At 42.8% G+C, this 18,952-nt stretch overlaps 1 pseudogene; it reads left to right on the plus strand.

The window, feature by feature from the left end:
• Positions 1 to 18,952, plus strand: part of LOC122935550 — a 152,620-nt pseudogene that overhangs the window by 60,411 nt on the left and 73,257 nt on the right.

Here is an 18,952-nt window from a genome sequence, read left to right on the forward strand (position 1 = left end):
GTAGTAAATGACCCCCACAGTGTGATCCTATGAGCTGGCAATCTAGAGTCTCATAACTTCCTCCCTCATAACTTTTCAATATATTTTGTTCAAATTCTTCACCATTTTAAAGTACTCTGCTTCCTGTCGGTGAATGGAAACATGGAGCCCGAGACAGGAGTTAGGCCTCATGCACATGATGCGGATTGCGTGCCCTGTTTTTTACTTTGCGGGTTTTCATGCAGAAAAACAACCGCGTAATACATCACCAGCAAAGCGAATGAGATTTGCCAAAACTCATGTACACATTGGGGGTCATTAACTAAGACCGGCTCTTCTACGCCTGTCTTAGATTACCCCCCCACACACACACTGCTGTAAGATCCGGCTAATTTATGACGAGGCGTGTGTCTCATCATAACTTGGGCGCTATATGGCTGTCCGTGCACCTGGCCCTTGGATGTACACCTGTTACGGACCCTGACACGCCCCCGTCCCGTCCAACTGTCAAACGCGGCATCAAACCAGCCATGCGACTAAATATTGCAGCACAGCTGGCCGCACTTTTATTCTTGCCGCCTCTCGGCATGCGCTGCCGTGCTGCCGCCGGAACTTCGCCCTGCCCCCATTATAGTCAATGAGGCCGCAGCGGTAGTCCGGGGGCACGCGTGCACTAGCGGCAGCACGGATCCGACAGGCTGTTCACACGCCGGAGTTCCTTCCCGCCGTGTGAAAGGGGCCTTATAAGTGTGAATGTTGGAGAAGATATACCCTGGGTTCACACCTGAGCGTTTTACAGCGCGTTCAAACGCGCTGTAAAACGCTCAACACATGAAAACCAATGCTTCCCTATGGGAATGGTTCTCACCTGGGCGTTTTACAGCGCGTACGATCGCGCTGTAAAACGCCCGACGCATAATCAAGTTCTTGAGCTTCTTTGGGGCGTTTTGTGGCCATAGGACACTGCAGTCAATCACACAAACGCGCATCAAACGCGCGTTTACTATTACAAAAAACGCGCATGTGAAAGCAGGGTTATTGTGGGAACGCAGAGTAATCTGCACGAAAATGCATATGGAAATTCTGTCTGTGAACCTGCACCCGTCTGGAGGTCGCCTAAGGGAGCGGAGCCAGGGAGACGGTGCCAGGAGCTGAGCAGCAAAAGATCCCACATGACTTATGAGTCGACACATTTCTCATATTCATTGTAAAAAATTCATGGATTGTTGATTTTGAATGGGTAAACCTGCGAAACCAGGCGCCCGTTACCGATCAAAGAGCAATTTAAAAAATCATTTTTTTAGAAAATGATCTGAAAAACGTGTATCAGCATGATTTTTGGCCGCTCCATAGCCTCTTCTCGCCCGCCCTGCACCCTTTACATATGCAAGGAACCCAGAAATTTATATTACGGTTTTTACATTATCTACACTGATACAGTGTAACAAATCGACCAGCTGTAAAGCAGGAAAAGCAACAATAAGGCCTCTTTCACACGGGCGTTGCGGGAAAATGTGCGGGTGCGTTGCGGGAACACGCGCAATTTTTCCGCGCTAGTGCAAAACATTGTAATAATGTGTGATTTTTCTCACGCGAGTGCAAAACGCATGTTTGGTACCCAAACCCGAACTTCTTCACAGAAGTTCGGGTTTGGGATTGGTGTTCTGTAGATTTTATTATTTTCCCTTATAACATGGTTATAATGGAAAATAATAGCATTCTGAATACAGAATGCATAGTATAATAGCGCTGGAGGGGTTAAAAAAAATAAAAAAAATGTTTAACTCACCTTAATCCACTTGATCGCGAAGCCGGCATCTCCTTCTGTCTTCATCTTAGCTGTGTGGAGGAACAGGACCTGTGGTGACGTCACTCCGGTCATCACATGATCCATCACATGATCTTTTACCATGGTGATGGATCATGTGATGACCGGAGTGACGTCACCACAGGTCCTGTTGCTACAAAGAGCCAAGATGAAGACAGAAGGAGAAGCCGGCTGCGCGATCAAGTGGATTAAGGCGAGTTAAATTATTTTTTCTTTTTTTTTAACCCCTCCAGCGCTATTTTACTATGCATTCTGTACTATAATACTGCTCCTATGTACAATAATATAACTACTATAATACTGCTCCTATGTACAAGAATATAACTACTATAATACTGCTCCTATGTACAAGAATATAACTACTATAATACTGCTCCTATGTACAAGAATATAACTACTATAATACTGCTCCTATGTACAATAATATAACTACTATAATACTGCTCCTATGTACAAGAATATAACTACTATAATACTGCTTCTACGTACAAGAATATAACTACTATAATACTGCTCCTATGTACAAGAATATAACTACTATAATACTGCTCCTATGTACAAGAATAAAACTACTATAATACTGCTCCTATGTACAAGAATAAAACTACTATAATACTGCTCCTATGTACAAGAATATAACTACTATAATACTGCTCCTATCTACAAGAATATAACTACTATAATACTGCCTCCTATGTACAAGAATATAACTACTATAATACTGCTCCTATGTACAAGAATATAACTACTATAATACTGCTCCTATCTACAAGAATATAACTACTATAATACTGCTTCTATATACAAGAATATAACTACTATAATACTGCCTCCTATGTACAAGAATATAACTACTATAATACTGCTCCTATGTACAAGAATATAACTACTATAATACTGCCTCCTATGTACAAGAATGTAACTACTATAATACTGCTCCTATGTACAAGAATATAACTACTATAATACTGCTCCTATGTACAAGAATATAACTACTATAATACTGCCTCCTATGTACAAGAATGTAACTACTATAATACTGCCTCCTATGTACAAGAATGTAACTACTATAATACTGCCTCCTATGTACAAGAATATAACTACTATAATACTGCCCCTATGTACAAGAATATAACTACTATAATACTGCTCCTATGTACAAGAATATAACTACTATAATACTGCTCCTATGTACAAGAATATAACTACTATAATACTGCCCCTATATACAAGAATATAACTACTATAATACTGCCTCCTATGTACAAGAATATAACTACTATAATACTGCTTCTATATACAAGAATATAACTACTATAATACTGCCTCCTATGTACAAGAATATAACTACTATAATACTGCTTCTATATACAAGAATATAACTACTATAATACTGCCTCCTATGTACAAGAATATAACTACTATAATACTGCTCCTATGTACAAAAATATAACTACTATAATACGTCCTCCTATGTACAAGAATATAACTACTATAATACTGTCTCCTATGTACAAGAATATAACTACTATAATACTGCTCCTATGCACAAGAATATAACTACTATAATACTGCTCCTGTGTACAAGAATATAACTACTATAATACTGCCTCCTATGTACAAGAATATAACCACTATAATACTGCCTCCTATGTACAAGAATATAACTACTATAATACTGCCTCCTATGTACAGGAATATAACTACTATAATACTGCTCCTATGTACAAGAATATAACTACTATAATACTGCTCCTATGTACAAGAATATAACTACTATAATACTGCTCCTATGTACAAGAATATAACTAGTATAATACTGCTACTATGTACAAGAATACAACTACTATAATACTGCCTCCTATGTACAAGAATATAACTACTATAATACTGCCTCCTATGTACAAGAATATAACTACTATAATACTGCCTCCTATGTCCAAGAATATAACTACTATAATACTGCTCCTATGTACAAGAATATAACTACTATAATACTGCCTCCTATGTACAAGAATATAACTACTATAATACTGCTCCTATGTACAAGAATATAACTACTATAATACTGCCTCCTATGTACAAGAATATAACTACTATAATACTGCCTCCTATGTCCAAGAATATAACTACTATAATACTGCTCCTATGTACAAGAATATAACTAGTATAATACTGCCTCCTATGTACAAGAATATTACTACTATAATACTGCCTCCTATGTACAAGAATATAACTACTATAATACTGCTCCTATGTACAAGAATATAACTACTATAATACTGCTCCTATATACAAGAATATAACTAGTATAATACTGCCTCCTATGTCCAAGAATATAACTACTATAATACTGCTCCTATGTACAAGAATATAACTAGTATAATACTGCCTCCTATGTACAAGAATATTACTACTATAATACTGCTCCTATGTATAAGAATATAACTGCTATATTACTGCCTCCTATGTACAGTATGGAGTATGGTAGGCCTCTATCTATTGCAGTTTCCTCCTTTGTACTGTACGTTTAGTTCTAGGTCCTCTCGTCCTCCCCTTGGTGTGGTCCGTTTGATGGCCGCGTGTTATTGGCGGTGATTTTCACGGCATGGTGCTCTTCAGGCTGTAATTACATGAGATCAGCGGCGCTCGGTCCTTCTCATTAACATCTGTCTCTTGAGCTGTGTAATTACTTGATGATAATTAGACTCTTCTGGGTATTTATATTCTGCCTCTAGTTAATATCTTGCTGTTTTAAGAACAGTTTAGCGGCACGAGATTATAATCTGCCCTTCTTATAATACTCAGCCATGGCATGATTAAAACTTGCATACCTACAGATTATGTATTGACCTGGTCGCAAGAGCTCGCAATCTTCAGCAGTGTACCTGATCACTGACTTCCCATACCAGCTATATGCCTGTGTATAGTAATGGACAGATTTAAAGTCTCTGCTCCTTCCACTATGTAACTCTCACTCTGTGACTTCCACAAGCTCAGCAAACTCCTCTCCTGAAATCCTCTGTGCTGCTGGGGACCCTGCTCCTTCCCCTATGTAACTTTCACCCTGGGTTCAGACCTGAGCGTTTCTGAGACGTGCGTTTTACGCGCGTATTTGTCGCGTGTTTTTATGCGCGTTTTTTGCAATAGTAAACACGCGTTTGTGATTGACTGCAGTGTTCTCCAACGAGTCTATGGGCCAAAACGCGCGACAAACGCCCAAGAAAAAGCTCAAGAACTTGTTTATGCGTTGGGCTTTTAAACAGCGCGTTCAAACGCGCTGTAAAACGCTCAAGTGTGAACTAGGGCCATAGGGAAGCATTGGTTTTCACGTGTTGAGCGTTTTACAGCGCGTTTGAACGCACTGTAAAACGCTCAGGTGTGAACTTAGGGTCAGTCTATGACCTCCACAAGATTAGCACAATAATTTCCTTAAATCCTCTGTGCTGCTGGGCACCCTGCTCCTACCATTATGTAACTATCAGTCTGTGACCTTCACAAGATCAGCACACTCCTCTCCTGAAATCCTCTGTGATGCTGGGGACCCTGCTCCTTCCACTATGTAACTATCAGTCTGTGACCTTCACAAGATCAGCACACTCCTCTCCTGAAATCCTCTGTGATGCTGGGGACCCTGCTCCTTCGACTTTGTAAGGGCTCATGCTCATGAACGTAAGGGCTCTGTGACCGTGCTGTGGACCGCAAATTGCGGTCCACAATGCACGCGAACCGACCGTGGGACAGCCGCATGCGGCTCACGGACCCGTTCACTTGAATGGGGTCCGCGATCTAAATCCTACGATCCACACCGCAAAAAAGTAGTGCATGCGCTACTTTTTTGCGGTGAGGAGGCACGTACAGTAAATCCACGGAAGCACTCCGCAGTGCTTCCGATCCAAGCCTCTGTTCCGCATCTCCCGGATTGTGGACCTATTGAAGTGAATGGGTCCACGATCCGTGATGCAGGATGCACTTGCGCAATACGGCCATATGTCTGGGTAATAGCAGCTATCAAAAAAGACAAAACACTTAAATGCAAAGTATTAGAAATCCGGACACCTGTCCCTGGTCCTAGACGGAATCCCTGATCAACCCTATAGGATAGTTCCCGAGGTGCCACGTTTCTTACAATACTCAGCAGGAGAATTATTCCCAGGGCCTGATAAGAATGGACAACAATACCTAATGGTCATTGGACCTAGGAGAATGCCGGGGGGTAACGATGCCCTTAGTGATGGTGAGCCCGTCAGTGCTGATGCCACACAAAGGAAGACCCCACGGTCCGTGTGGGGAGTCTTGTCTGAGGGCGCCCTGTGGGTCCTTCTTTTGTGTGGCATCAGCACTGACGGGCTCACCATCACTAGGGGCATCGTTACCCCCCGGCATTCTCCTTGGGCCAATGACCATTAGGAATTGTTGTCCATTCTTATCAAGCCCTGGAAATAATCCTCCTGATGAGTATTGTATGAAACGTGGCACGTCGGGAACTATCCTATAGGGTTGATCAGGGATTCCGTCCGGACTAGGGACAGGTGTCCGGATTTCTAATACTTGGCGTTTATGTGTTTTGTCTTTTTTGATAGCTGCTATTACCCAGACATTTTATTGTAGTCATTAAAAGTTCTATTTTAGCTTCCTTTTTGCCCCCGTTTGGGCCTCGGATTTATTGATCTTTATTTTTGGACCATAATATTTGTGTAATTATGTGGTTCGGCGCTCTAAGGCTAGTGGTAGATGTGTGCGGTGCAGGATATAATGTAGCCGGTTCTTATTGATGGCAGCTGAGGTTGGGTGTCCTGTAGGTTCTCCTCTGTAATGGAGGCAGCAGATTGTCCAGTGGTCACTTCTTGTCCTTCTCTCCTCAGGATCTCTGGTTATGGAGCAGCCGGTGGGATTGGGGTAAAAACCCCTTCTAGGGCGCACGGGACGGCGCTGGTCGGGGTGTTCGAGTTACAGAAGGACGACATCTTGTACATACTGGTCGGTCAGCAAGGTGAAGACGCCTGCCCCAGAGTAAGTGGATCTAATGTACAAGTAATGTAATACATTCATGTATGTCACCAACATGTCCCGCAGCGCGGTACAAAGATGGTCATCACTCACATCTGTCCCCAGTGAGCTGACAATCTAATCACTAGTAGTGTCAGTAGCCTGTACCCAGGTGTCATTTTCCTGTCCTCAACGTGTCACTGTCCCCCCCCAAGTGTCACTGCACCCCCCCCCCAAGTGTCACTGTCCCCCCCCCCCCCCAAGTGTCACTATCCTGTCCCCATGTGTCGTTCTGTCCGACAGATGTAATTGTCCTGTCCACCAGGTGTCATTGTCCTACCCCCCAGGTGTCATTGTTCTGTCCCCCAGTTATCAGTGTCCTGCTCCCTATGTGTCGTTGTTCTGTCCCCCAGTTATCAGTGTCCTGCCCCCCAGGTGTCATTGTCCTGTTATCAGTGTCCTGCCTCCCAGGTGTCATTGTCCTGCACTCCATGTGTCGTTGTTCTGTCACCAGTTATCAGTCTCCTGCCCCCCAGGTGTCATTGTCCTGTCCCCAGTTATTATTGTCCTGCCCCCCAGGTGTCATTGTCCTGTCCCCAGTTATCAGTGTCCTGCCTCCCAGGTGTCATTGTCCTGTTATCAGTGTCCTGCCTCCCAGGTGTCATTGTCCTGTTATCAGTGTCCTGCCCCCCAGGTGTCATTGTCCTGCCTCCCAGGTGTCATTGTCCTGCACCCCATGTGTCATTGTTCTGTCCCCAGTTATCATTGTCCTGCCTCCCAGGTGTCATTGTCCTGTTATCAGTGTCCTGCCTCCCAAGTGTCATTGTCCTGCCCCCCAGGTGTCATTGTCCTGCACCCCATGTGTCATTGTTCTGTCCCCAGTTATCATTATCCTGCCCCCCAGGTGTCATTGTCCTGCACCCCATGTGTCATTGTTCTGTCCCCAGTTATCATTGTCCTGCCCCCCAGGTGTCATTGTCCTGTTATCAGTGTCCTGCCTCCCAGGTGTCATTGTCCTGCCGGATGTCATCTATGTTCTCTGTGACTCTCATTAGTGTGACATTATTTGTGGCTCTCATACCTCTGTGTAATCTCATTTCATTGGTCGGCCCAGCACCATGTGATCTACGGCTCAGACTTCTCATTTACAATGACTGCCATAATGAGGATGTGGCAGCGCAGAGTATATTGCATTAGTATTGACATCCCCTCCGGCCAGTAAACAGGAGGCATCAATACTTTCCTGGTCTGATGCATAATTCTAGAAAAAAGTCTGCACGACCTCACATGGTCCAGGATCCAGCGTGCAGGGAAGGACTCGAGACTGCGGTCAGCGTGCGGTCACTTGGCAAAACGGTGATGCTCGGCAGCAAGACCGCTGCCATCCAATGAAGGTAGAATGTGAGATGCTCACCAATTTCTAAAATCAGTCCTTTACTCTTCACATTAAAAGACAAAGGTTGTAGAGTAACGCAGATGTTACAGTGGTGGTCTGTGATGGTCTGTGGTCACCCCTGCTCTGCTCACCAGTTCCTGCACTTCGGGTTCCAGCGGTGCGGACCACACGGTTTTTCTTCCCCACTTCCTGGTGGACCCAGCCACCAGAGTAGCTCTGTCCCTTCAGGCAGGCTGAGGTCTGCTTCTTGCCAGCTAGGCCTCTCTCTGCCCGTAGGGCTTGCATGCCCACTCTCCACCTTCTAAAGGACCAGTGCACATGCACCCTTATCTTCACCAGCAAAGGCATCTTTCCTATGGGAGGCTGCCTGAGCAATAGGTTCTAGTTCGCTAGTTGCTGCAAAGGTGTGCTTTTCTATGTTTGCCTGCCCATGTACTGACTTCTGCCCGTTTTCTAGATTTTGACCCTTCACTTTCTGACATAACCCCTATTAAATTCTTTGTTCTGACCCTGCCTTCCCTGACCTCTGTTTGCATGTTCTCTGCCTGCCCTGATCTCAGCCTGTTACTGACTACGATTTGCCTGTTCTTTTGGTGCCCAGCACCAGTGTCTCTGGTCCCCGTGGGTCAGTTGTCAACTACATCGGGACTACTCCAGGAGGTAGTAGCCTAGTGGTTCCCCTGCAGTGAAGTCCAGATCCCTGTCTAGGGGTTAAAGCCAGGGAAGACTGGGGGGCTGCCAGAATAACAACCTTAGGCCTCTTGCACACGACCGTATAGCTTTTTCAGTATTTTGAGATCCGCAAAAAATAAGGATGTGCATTCAGTTTTTTGCGGAACGGAACAGCTGGCCCCTGATAGAACTGTACTATCCTTGTCCGTTATGCCGACAATAATAGGACATGTTCTATATTTGAACAGAACGGAAAAACGGAAATACAGAAACGGAAGGCATACGGAGTATCTTCAGTTTTTTTTGCAGATCCTTTGAATAAATGGTCCCGTATACGGTACGCCAAAAAACGGAACATAAACGGAAAAAGAAAACGTTCGTGTGCAAGAGGCCTTAGTAGTAGCCCCAAGCCGAATCTGCTTGGTTGACACAGTGGGTCAACTGCAGGATCAGACTACACAGAATTTGTTTGTAGTCTGTTACCATGGAGATACAGCTCTGCATAAAGCTGATAGGAGATTGTTAGGCCTCTTGCACACGTTTTTTTTTTCCGTTTACGTTCCGTTTTTGCATTCTGGTATACGGTCTGTCCTATCAATGGATCCGCAAAAAAACTGAAGATACTCTGTATACCTTCCGTTTCCGTATTTTCTTATTTTACTTCCGTTCAAAGATAGAACATGTCCTATTATTGTCCGCATTACGGACAAGGATAGTACAGTTCTATCAGGGGCCAGCTGTTCCGTTCCGCAAAAAACTGAATGCACACGGACGTCATCCGTATTTTTTGCGGATCCGTTTTTTTGCAGACCGCAAAATACTGAAAAAGCCATACGGTCGTGTGCAAGAGGCCTTAAGCAAAGCTGTGTGCAGAGTAGCATACTGTACATTTCTTTCTTATTTGAGTTGCATTGAAGTCATATAAATCAGTTGCAAAAGTAATCACACCCTTCAAAATGAAAACGGATGTACTGCAATGCATGACATTATAATAACAGGAATATAGAGTATGATCATCAGTAAGTAGTGATCAGTCTGTTGTTTTATATTTTTCACATATTCCAGGTAGATTTTACATCCATTATATGAATCTTTCTCTAAGTGCAATGTAGGGAAACAATAGCCTAACTGGAAACCATCAGCAAGCTTATTTTGGCTGATATACTATTCAAAACGTATATTGTGTATCCTATGTCTGTGTTTATACTACCATTGACCGCATCGCTGCGGTTTTGTCACAATTTCAGAAAACTGTGGCAAAAATGTGCAGGAACATGGACGCAATGTGTGAACAAAGCCTCATTTAGTACTGCGACTACATAATCCAGCCTGGCTGTGTATGAACCGGGTGTCCAGCCCATCTTATTTATAGTGTTGATCACGAATATTGAAATTTTTATCGCGAATATAGGAACTTCGAAAATTTGAGAACATTTCGAATATAGTTATATATATTCGTAATTTCGAATATTCGATTTTTTTTATTTTTTTTGTTAATCAGTACACACGATCCCTCCCTGCTTCTAGCTTGTGGGCCAATGAGAAGGCTGCAATATACTTGACTTTAGGAGTAGTAGTGTTTACAAATTTTGCTCTATATTTGTTTTTTTTTGAATATTCGCTATATTGCTATATATTCTTGTTTTAGAATATTACAAATATTCGAAAAAACAAAGTTATAGCAATATAGCGAATATTCGGAAAAAAAAACGAATATACAGCAATTTAGCTAATATAGTGCTATAATCTTTGTCTAATAGTTGTAAGTGGAAAAATTCGCGATAAAAAATTCAAATCCGAAAATTCAAATTACGAAAATTTGCATATTACACAATCATTACCTTGCCGATTTTTCGAGTAAAAAAAATCGTAGAATATAACGAATATTCGAATTTGCGAATATTCGACGAACATTCTACAAAATATTCGCGAAATATCGCAAATTCGAATATGACCCCTGCCGCTCATCACTACTTATTAACCCAATGCAGGCATTAATTAGTCACAAGGTAATTAGACGATTTAGATCACAATCCATTACAATACCTGCTTGCTGATGGTTTCCAAGTAAGACAATTCTAAACATTAGTCAATGTGATATAAACGCCCAAGGTAAAGCAAAGGGTGACAAAAAACAGGTAATAATACTATATCTCTTTAAAAATCATATTTCCTTATTCTCATTTGAGCAGTATTTTGTGCTGCAGAGCTGCTCTTCCTCCTGTCCTTGCTCAGACTCTCCCCTTATATGTCCTCTGGGATTAGTACAGAAGGGAAAGGCACTTCTACACTGAGGTCGGAGCATCCACATAACCGCCCACATGCGGCCCGGGGAGCTTGCAATCCAAGCTCCTCCTGGTACGTCCTCCATTCACTTCAATAAAGGGCAGAGAACCCGGTGATAAATACCAGTCTCTTCTCTCGCAGACCGACCCCGTCCTGAAGATGGTGTGCATGGGCGAAAGTAACCAGATCGAGGAAGAAATCAGAATCAATGGGAGTGTTAGCGAATGGGCCGGCGGAGGAGGAGGAGGCGGAGGGGCCACTTATATTTTCAAGGTAAGTGATTTCAAGAAATCTGTGGCAAGACATGAACATCGCTGTTCACAGACGCTCTCCATCCAAACTGACTGAGCGCGAGCTCTTCTGCCAAGATGAATGGGCAAAAAATGTCAGCCTCTAAATGGTAGAGACGTCCCCCAAAAGACTGCAGCTGTAATTGCAGCAAAAGGTGATCCTACAAAGTATTTAAATAGCAGAGACCCGCGCCACGTGTATGCGTTCAGCGATAAGGCTAATCGCATACATCTTACCTTTCAGATGCAGTGGTCAAATGTGACCACGGCATCTGCCCAGACCGGAAACCGGAAGTCTTGCGCTTCCGGTCCGGAAACAGCGTTCCCCGACTGAGATCGGGGAATCTGTTACCTCGATCTAATTGACCGAAGCCTCAAGCCGGCTTCAGAGTCAATTAGATGTATATATCAATACAGGCCACTAGGGGGCAGCCTTGTATTGATATAGTGCAGGCATGCTCATCCTGCGGCCCTCAAGCTGTTGTAAAACTACAACTCCCACAATGCCCTGCTGTAGGCTGTTCGGGCATGCTGGGAGTTGTAGTTTTTTTGCAACAGCTGGAGGGCCGCAGGTTGAGCATGCCTGATATAGTGCAAATGAAGTCTTCAATGATAGCTATTTAGCCATCACTGAATACTAATGATTGGCAGTTATTGTCACCCAAGGTGAGTTTAAAAAAAAAAGTAAAAAAAAGTTTTTACAAATATTTTTTTAAACCTAAAAGTTCAAATTGCCCCCCTTTCCTTAAAATAAAAATACTTAACCAATGAAAAAAGTAAACATCATGGGCATCGCCGCGTGCGAAAATGCCCATACTATTAAAATAAAACAATATTAATGACAAATGGCGTAGCGGGAAAAATAAAATAAAAATGTGCAATTTTTTGTCACTTCATAACACAATTATTTTTTTATAAAAAGTGATCAAAAAGTCGCACACACTTAACATTGGTATTAATGAAAAGAACAGATCGTCCCTCAAAAAATGAGCCCTCACACAGCCCCGTACACATAGCTACAAAAAAGTTATAGGGGTCAGAATATGGTTATGAAAAAATATATTTTTTACTCAAAGGTTTTTTTTTTTTTTTCAGTATTAAAACACAAGAAAAATGATACAAGTGTGGTATCGTTGGAACCCTACTGACCTGGAGAATGTAGATAACAGTTCAATTTTACCGCATAGTGTACAGTGTAAAAAAAAACTAACAAAAAAACCTTTATCAGAATTGCATTTTTTCCCAATTCTACCCCATTTGGAGTTTTTTTTCCCGATCCCTACTACATGGTATGCAACTTGTCCCGCAAAAAATAAGCCCTCATAAGGCTATGTGAATGGAAAAAAAAAAAGGGTTAGGACTATGGGAAGGCGGTGAGTGAAAAACGAAAACGCAAAAATGGAAAATCCCAGGGTCCTTAAGGGGTTAAAGCAAGTAGTAATAATATCCCAAAAAATTGCAAACCGGATGGATACAATGTGATACGATAGGGCGATGCTGACGGTGCTACATTGTAGCCGGGGCCACGGCGGATGGAGCTTTCCTCGCCTCCCGCCGGTGAAATATTACTTCTCATTATTATGTGATGCAGAAATGTCGGCAATTAATACATAGCTGACAACAAGCGGAGCTATGCCGTCCTCTGCTTGCTGGCAGAATAGATATTAAAGAAGCGAGAGTCATTAATAAAGCGCCCGGATTAATGGAGAGAGGATTCAGTAATAAGTCTCTGCTGTTTAAGGAGTCATTACTCTTCTCTGCCAAGAGGACGGGAGATGACACTGTAACGATGGCTGCAGCGACGCGACCAGAAGAGGAAAGATAAGCGGCAAACGAAAATGTAACCTGAACGCAGCAACGATGCTGTACTGTGCAGTGTAAGGCTCCATTCACACGTCCGCAAAATGGGTCTGCATCCTTTCCGCAATTTTGCGGAAAGTGTGCACACCCATTCATTCTCTATGGGGACGGAATGTGCTGTCCGCATCCACATTTGCGGATCCGCACTTCCGCATCCGTGCTTCCGTTTCCGCAAAAAAATAGAACATGTCCTATTCTTGTCCGCAATTGCGGACAAGAACAGGCATATTCTATTATGTCGGCAATGTGCGGTCCGCAAAATGCGGAACGCACATTGCAGCTTTCCGTGTTTTGCGGATCCGTGTCTCCGTGTATCCGCAAAACACATTGCGGACGTGTGAATGGAGCCTAAAGCTGCAACATGTGGTCAGCAGTGGGACGCAATGTAACCGTAGCCAGTGTACTCCCACTATAAACCCTTACAATAGTCAAGATCTCTGCTTGCTGTCACCGAACGTGAACGTTAACCTTAATTCAGATGTTAAACACCCCTCACGTCCTCAATCGTTTGTGTAAGCAATCTATGGTCTCTATGCTGAAGCTCAACGTTAGCGGAGTTCACACAGCTAAGAGTTTGTCACAGTGTGTCAGTCTGGAAACCAAAGTATAAAAGTGCGTAATATAAATAAATAAATAAATAAATAAAAGAACAATTAGCTTTTTCTGTGATGATACATTAGATATGAGCTGGACAGGAAAGTTTTCTGGAGTCTAAATGGAAGCATTCATTGACAGCAAGCAGAGGGCTTTAAAACTGTGAGGCATTGATACACGATAATAGATACTTGCAGATACATTATTTACAGTGTAGCGTTAAAAGGGGGTTTTCATATTATTCATAAGCCTGTCCTCAGGATAATATCAGATCAATGGTGGGGGGGGGTCCGACTCCCGGTAACGCCACTGTATAAAGAGGCCGTGGCACTTCGTGAGCACTGTGGCCTCTTCCTAGGCCAGTGACATCACGTTCATCGGTCACATGACCTAGGCACAACTCGAGTGAATGGGGCTGAGGTGCAATACCAAGCACAACCACTATCCAGTGGATGGCGCTGTGCTCGGTAAGGCGCAAGGAGGCAGCAACCTCCTCAAGCAGCTGATTGGCAGAGGTCCCTGGTATCGATCCCCCACCGATCAAATACGGATGACCTACCATCAGAATAGGTCGTCAGTATTAAACACTCACACATCGACCGCAGTATTGCTAATATATACGCCCCCGGGGCAGCACACATTATAGGATAACCTGGTGGTGATTTGATCAGAATTGACAAAATTTAGCTTTTTAAGATTTTCACTTCTTTGTAAAATTTTGAATAAATTCAGAAACACATTTCTCAGCTTGTCTTAGTTTTGATGCGTCTTATACTCCAGTCACATCTAAAGCTGCAGCCAGAATTCTGCAGCTTCTCACTTGAAATCCATCAGCCCTGCACTGACTGACTGGCTTAGAGGATTTTCCGTAACGCAATGCACCCTTGCCAAGTCAGCGGCTGTCGTGGCATGCTGGGAGTTGTAGTTCCACAACAGCTGGAGAGACATAGGTTGCAGACCACGGCTCTAGCTGAAACGGGCAAGGAGAAGCCCCCAACACCGCCACATCACAGGACCCCTGGCAAACAGGATTTTGGGGAGGGGGAGATCTCACTACAGCTGGAAACAATGTAATTTCTACTAAATGTATTTACTTTCTTCACAGATGGAGAACGGAAAATACATCCCGCTGCTGATCGCCGCAGGGGGAGGAGGGAGAGCGTACCGGGCGAAAGCCAACATCATTCACCCAGAGAGGCTGGAGAGTAACTCCACCATGCCAGGGGTCAATGGAAAATCGGGGGCAGCGGGTAAATCTTTGGTTACATTTTTTTATAAAAAATAAATAAATAAAAGGTAAGAATGGCTGTAAAATATTATATCATCAGAACTCTTCAAACTCTTCACATTAAATCCATTATAAATGTCACTTGTAATACCCTCCCTGTCCTGACGGTGCGCTGTTCAGGAAAACACAGCCATGAGCATCATTCAGCACAGTGTAAAGCAGTCTCTGCAGCTCCACCTAGTGGTAGATTTATATCTAATGATGTTACATCCCAAACAAGAGGGCCAGTGAAATCCCAGTATATAACACATTGGGAACTTCTACCTGTGATGTGGGCCTCTTGTTTTTCTGTGCAGGAGGTGGAGGCGGCTGGAGCGATCGCACATCAGTTCCATGGGCAGGAAAATCCCTCTTGGATGGTGGAACTGGAGGGGAATCTTGTCCACAGGCCATTACGAAGTGGGGGTGGGAAACAAGAGGGGGTTTCGGAGGCGGCGGAGGCGGGTGCTCCTCAGGTGGAGGAGGTGGAGGATATATGGGTGAGTAGGATTCAGTTGTGTTTTGCTTTCTTATGGCAACAATATATAAAAGTAATGTAATAATTAGGGAGGAGCGAATTGACTTCGGATGAAACATCGGAAATCGATTCGCATAAAACTTTGTTCCAATACTGTACGGAGCAGAAGCCCTGTACAGTATTAGAATGTATTGGCTCCGATGAGCCGAAGTTATTGCTTTGCGAAGTCTCGCAAGACTTCTTGTAATAACTTCATAAATTAGTTTCTACTGTAAAAAAACTTTTCCCGAACTTGGGTACAGTATTAGAACGAAGTTTTATGCGAATCGACTTCGAATGTTTCATCCGAAGTCAATTCGTTCATCCCTAGTAATAATGTAATGTACAATACACAGTATATACGGTCACCTGGTATATAGTGATATGGAGCATGCTGGTATAACCTGGGCATCTCCTGTATATAATTATATATGTACAGCTGGTATAAGTTATACATCTTCTTGTATATAGTGATATGGACCATGCTGGTATAACCTGGGTATCTCCTGTATATAATTATATATGTACAGCTGGTATAACCTGGGCATCTCCTGTATAGAATTATATATGTACAGCTGGTATAACCTGGGCATCTCCTGTATATAATTATATATGTACGGCTGGTATAAGTTATACATCTTCCTGTATATAGTGATATGGACCATGCTGGTATAACCTGGGCATCTCCTGTATATAATTATATATGTACAGCTGGTATAAGTTATACATCTTCTGTATATAGTGATATGGAGCATGCTGGTATAACCTGGGCATGTCCTGTATATAATATACGTACAGCTGGTATAACCTGGGCATCTCCTGTATATAATATACGTACAGCTGGTATAACCTGGGCATCTCCTGTATATAATATACGTACAGCGGGTATAACCTGGGCATCTCCTGTATATAATATACGTACAGCGGGTATAACCTGGGCATCTCCTGTATATAATATACGTACAGCTGGTATAACCTGGGCATCTCCTGTATATAATATACGTACAGCGGGTATAACCTGGGCATCTCCTGTATATAATATACGTACAGCTGGTATAACCTGGGCATCTCCTGTATATAATATACGTACAGCGGGTATAACCTGGGCATCTCCTGTATATAATATACGTACAGCGGGTATAGGTTTAGCACTGTATTGTATTGTGTGATTTATATGGGAAGTTGGTAGAAGTTGTAGAACATGAAGGTGACTTGTTTTGGAGCAGATGAGATAAATGACTTTTCTTTATTACCAGTGTAAAATCCTGTGGAGTCTATTTCCAGTAATGTATTATAGAACATTATTCTGTCTTTTTCTGCATTATTTAGTGATTTATTTGCACACTTGGGAATTTTCGGAGCATTTTTAGCTCTCAGGTATCGCGGCGCAGACACTGCACTGAGGTGATGCACTCAGTTCGTAGCAAAAATTCCAAAAAATACTCATCCCCAAACCTGCAGACAACTCAATAAAGTTTTTTTTTTTTTTTTTTTTTTTTACCCTGTGCCACATTATGTAACTAGGCTGAAAGCACATTGTACTTGACTTTATGCTTTATACTCTAATCACACCAAGAGCTGCATGCAAAATCCTGTTGATTCGCTTCTAACCCGAATGCGGGTGAATGCACATAAGATCGGCACAAATTTCTGCACGGATTTATGTACTTTTCTGCAACATATCCACACCAAAATCCGCAATATCTAACACCATTTTTTGGCGTGGATTCGTTTCAGTTTTGTCGCAGTTCTTCCATTGAAAAGGGTTAAATCCGCAGCTAAAATCCCAAACATATCTGACATACTATTACATTTGAAATCTGTGCGGCCGGTCAATTTCTGCACAGAAAAAAAATCTGCAAAGATGTAGGTTGTTATTCTTCAGTTTGTTTTTTTTACGCGGGTAAAAAAACACATCATAATTGATAGCATCCACATGAAAAAAAAACGGAACCACTGAACGCCATCGCAGACAAAAGATCCGGACCATATCGTTCGCGTGTAAGGGGCGGTTGACACCATAATGTATCAATGAGAGGTTTGTGTTGCTGATGTAGTTAGTGATTAGATACATTGATTACAATGTAGCAAACTATTTCTTTTAGACCCCAATGTCAGCCGTTTAACCCCAGAGATGCTGTGGTGGAGAGCGACCATGGCCTATGGCGAGATAGACAGAAGGGGGAGGGGGTGTGACTATCTCTTTCTTTAAGTTTTTGGAAAATATAAAAAATACAAATATTAAAAAAAATAAATAAATAATCTAATTTGTCATTTAAAAAAAAGAAGAAAAAACATCTTGTTTTTGATCACTGCACCTCTCAAAAAACTGGAATAAAAAATGATTATATCCTAAAATTCTAGCAATAAAAACTACAACTCACTAAAAAAAAAAAAAAAAAAAAACTTTATACAGCTCGAAGGAAAAAGAACTAAAATGATGCGTCCGAAATTTGCTTGGTCTTTAAGTGGTTAAATTGATGTGTTCTGAAATTGTCCGACCTCTCCTGGCAGGAGGTAATGCAGCAGAAGACAAGAGCCCCGATGCGGACGGCTGGGATGGGGTGTCCTACATCAGCCCTCTGGGAGTTTTGTATACCCCACCCCTTAAAGGTAACGATTATGTAATTTTCAGGGTAACATGGGGGGAGGAGGGGGGTAAATATTGCGGTACAAATACATGCAAGCTGCCTAGTATGTGCGGATTGGTGGTGGTGATCTGGGCCTCTGACAGGAAGAGTTGTCAGGGGGGCTCGGGAGCAGGGGAGCTGCAGGTAATGTCACAACCCTGAGCCGCGTCCTGCTTTATATCCTAGTGACTGAAAGCCATGGAGAAGTGGAGATAAAACTGAACCTGAACTGCAGCCACTGCGAAATGGATGAATGCTACCTAGACGCGGACTCTGAGGAGCTGACCTGCCACTGCGAGCTGGGACGGGTGCTGGCCGACGACGGGGTGTCCTGTATCGGTAACTATCCTGACAATAATGCTACAATACACTACTCACAAAAAGTTTGGGATATTTGGCTTTCGGGTGAAATTTATGGAAAACATAAAAAGTTACGGCTCCTGTGATATTATATTATGAAAGTCGGGCATTTAAGTAGAAGCAGCAATGGTGATGTCCTCATCTCAAACTATTTACTGAAAAAAAGCCAACATCAGTGCTGGGTATATCGCCACAAAATGTCAGTGTCTCAGGAACTTGTCCTGTGACCTTGAGCATCAATTACAGCTTGACAACTACGTCTCCTGCTGTTCACAAGTCGACTT

The sequence above is a fragment of the Bufo gargarizans genome, chromosome 4 (assembly GCF_014858855.1).
Source record: "Bufo gargarizans isolate SCDJY-AF-19 chromosome 4, ASM1485885v1, whole genome shotgun sequence".
Classification (NCBI taxonomy): Eukaryota; Metazoa; Chordata; class Amphibia; order Anura; family Bufonidae; genus Bufo; species Bufo gargarizans.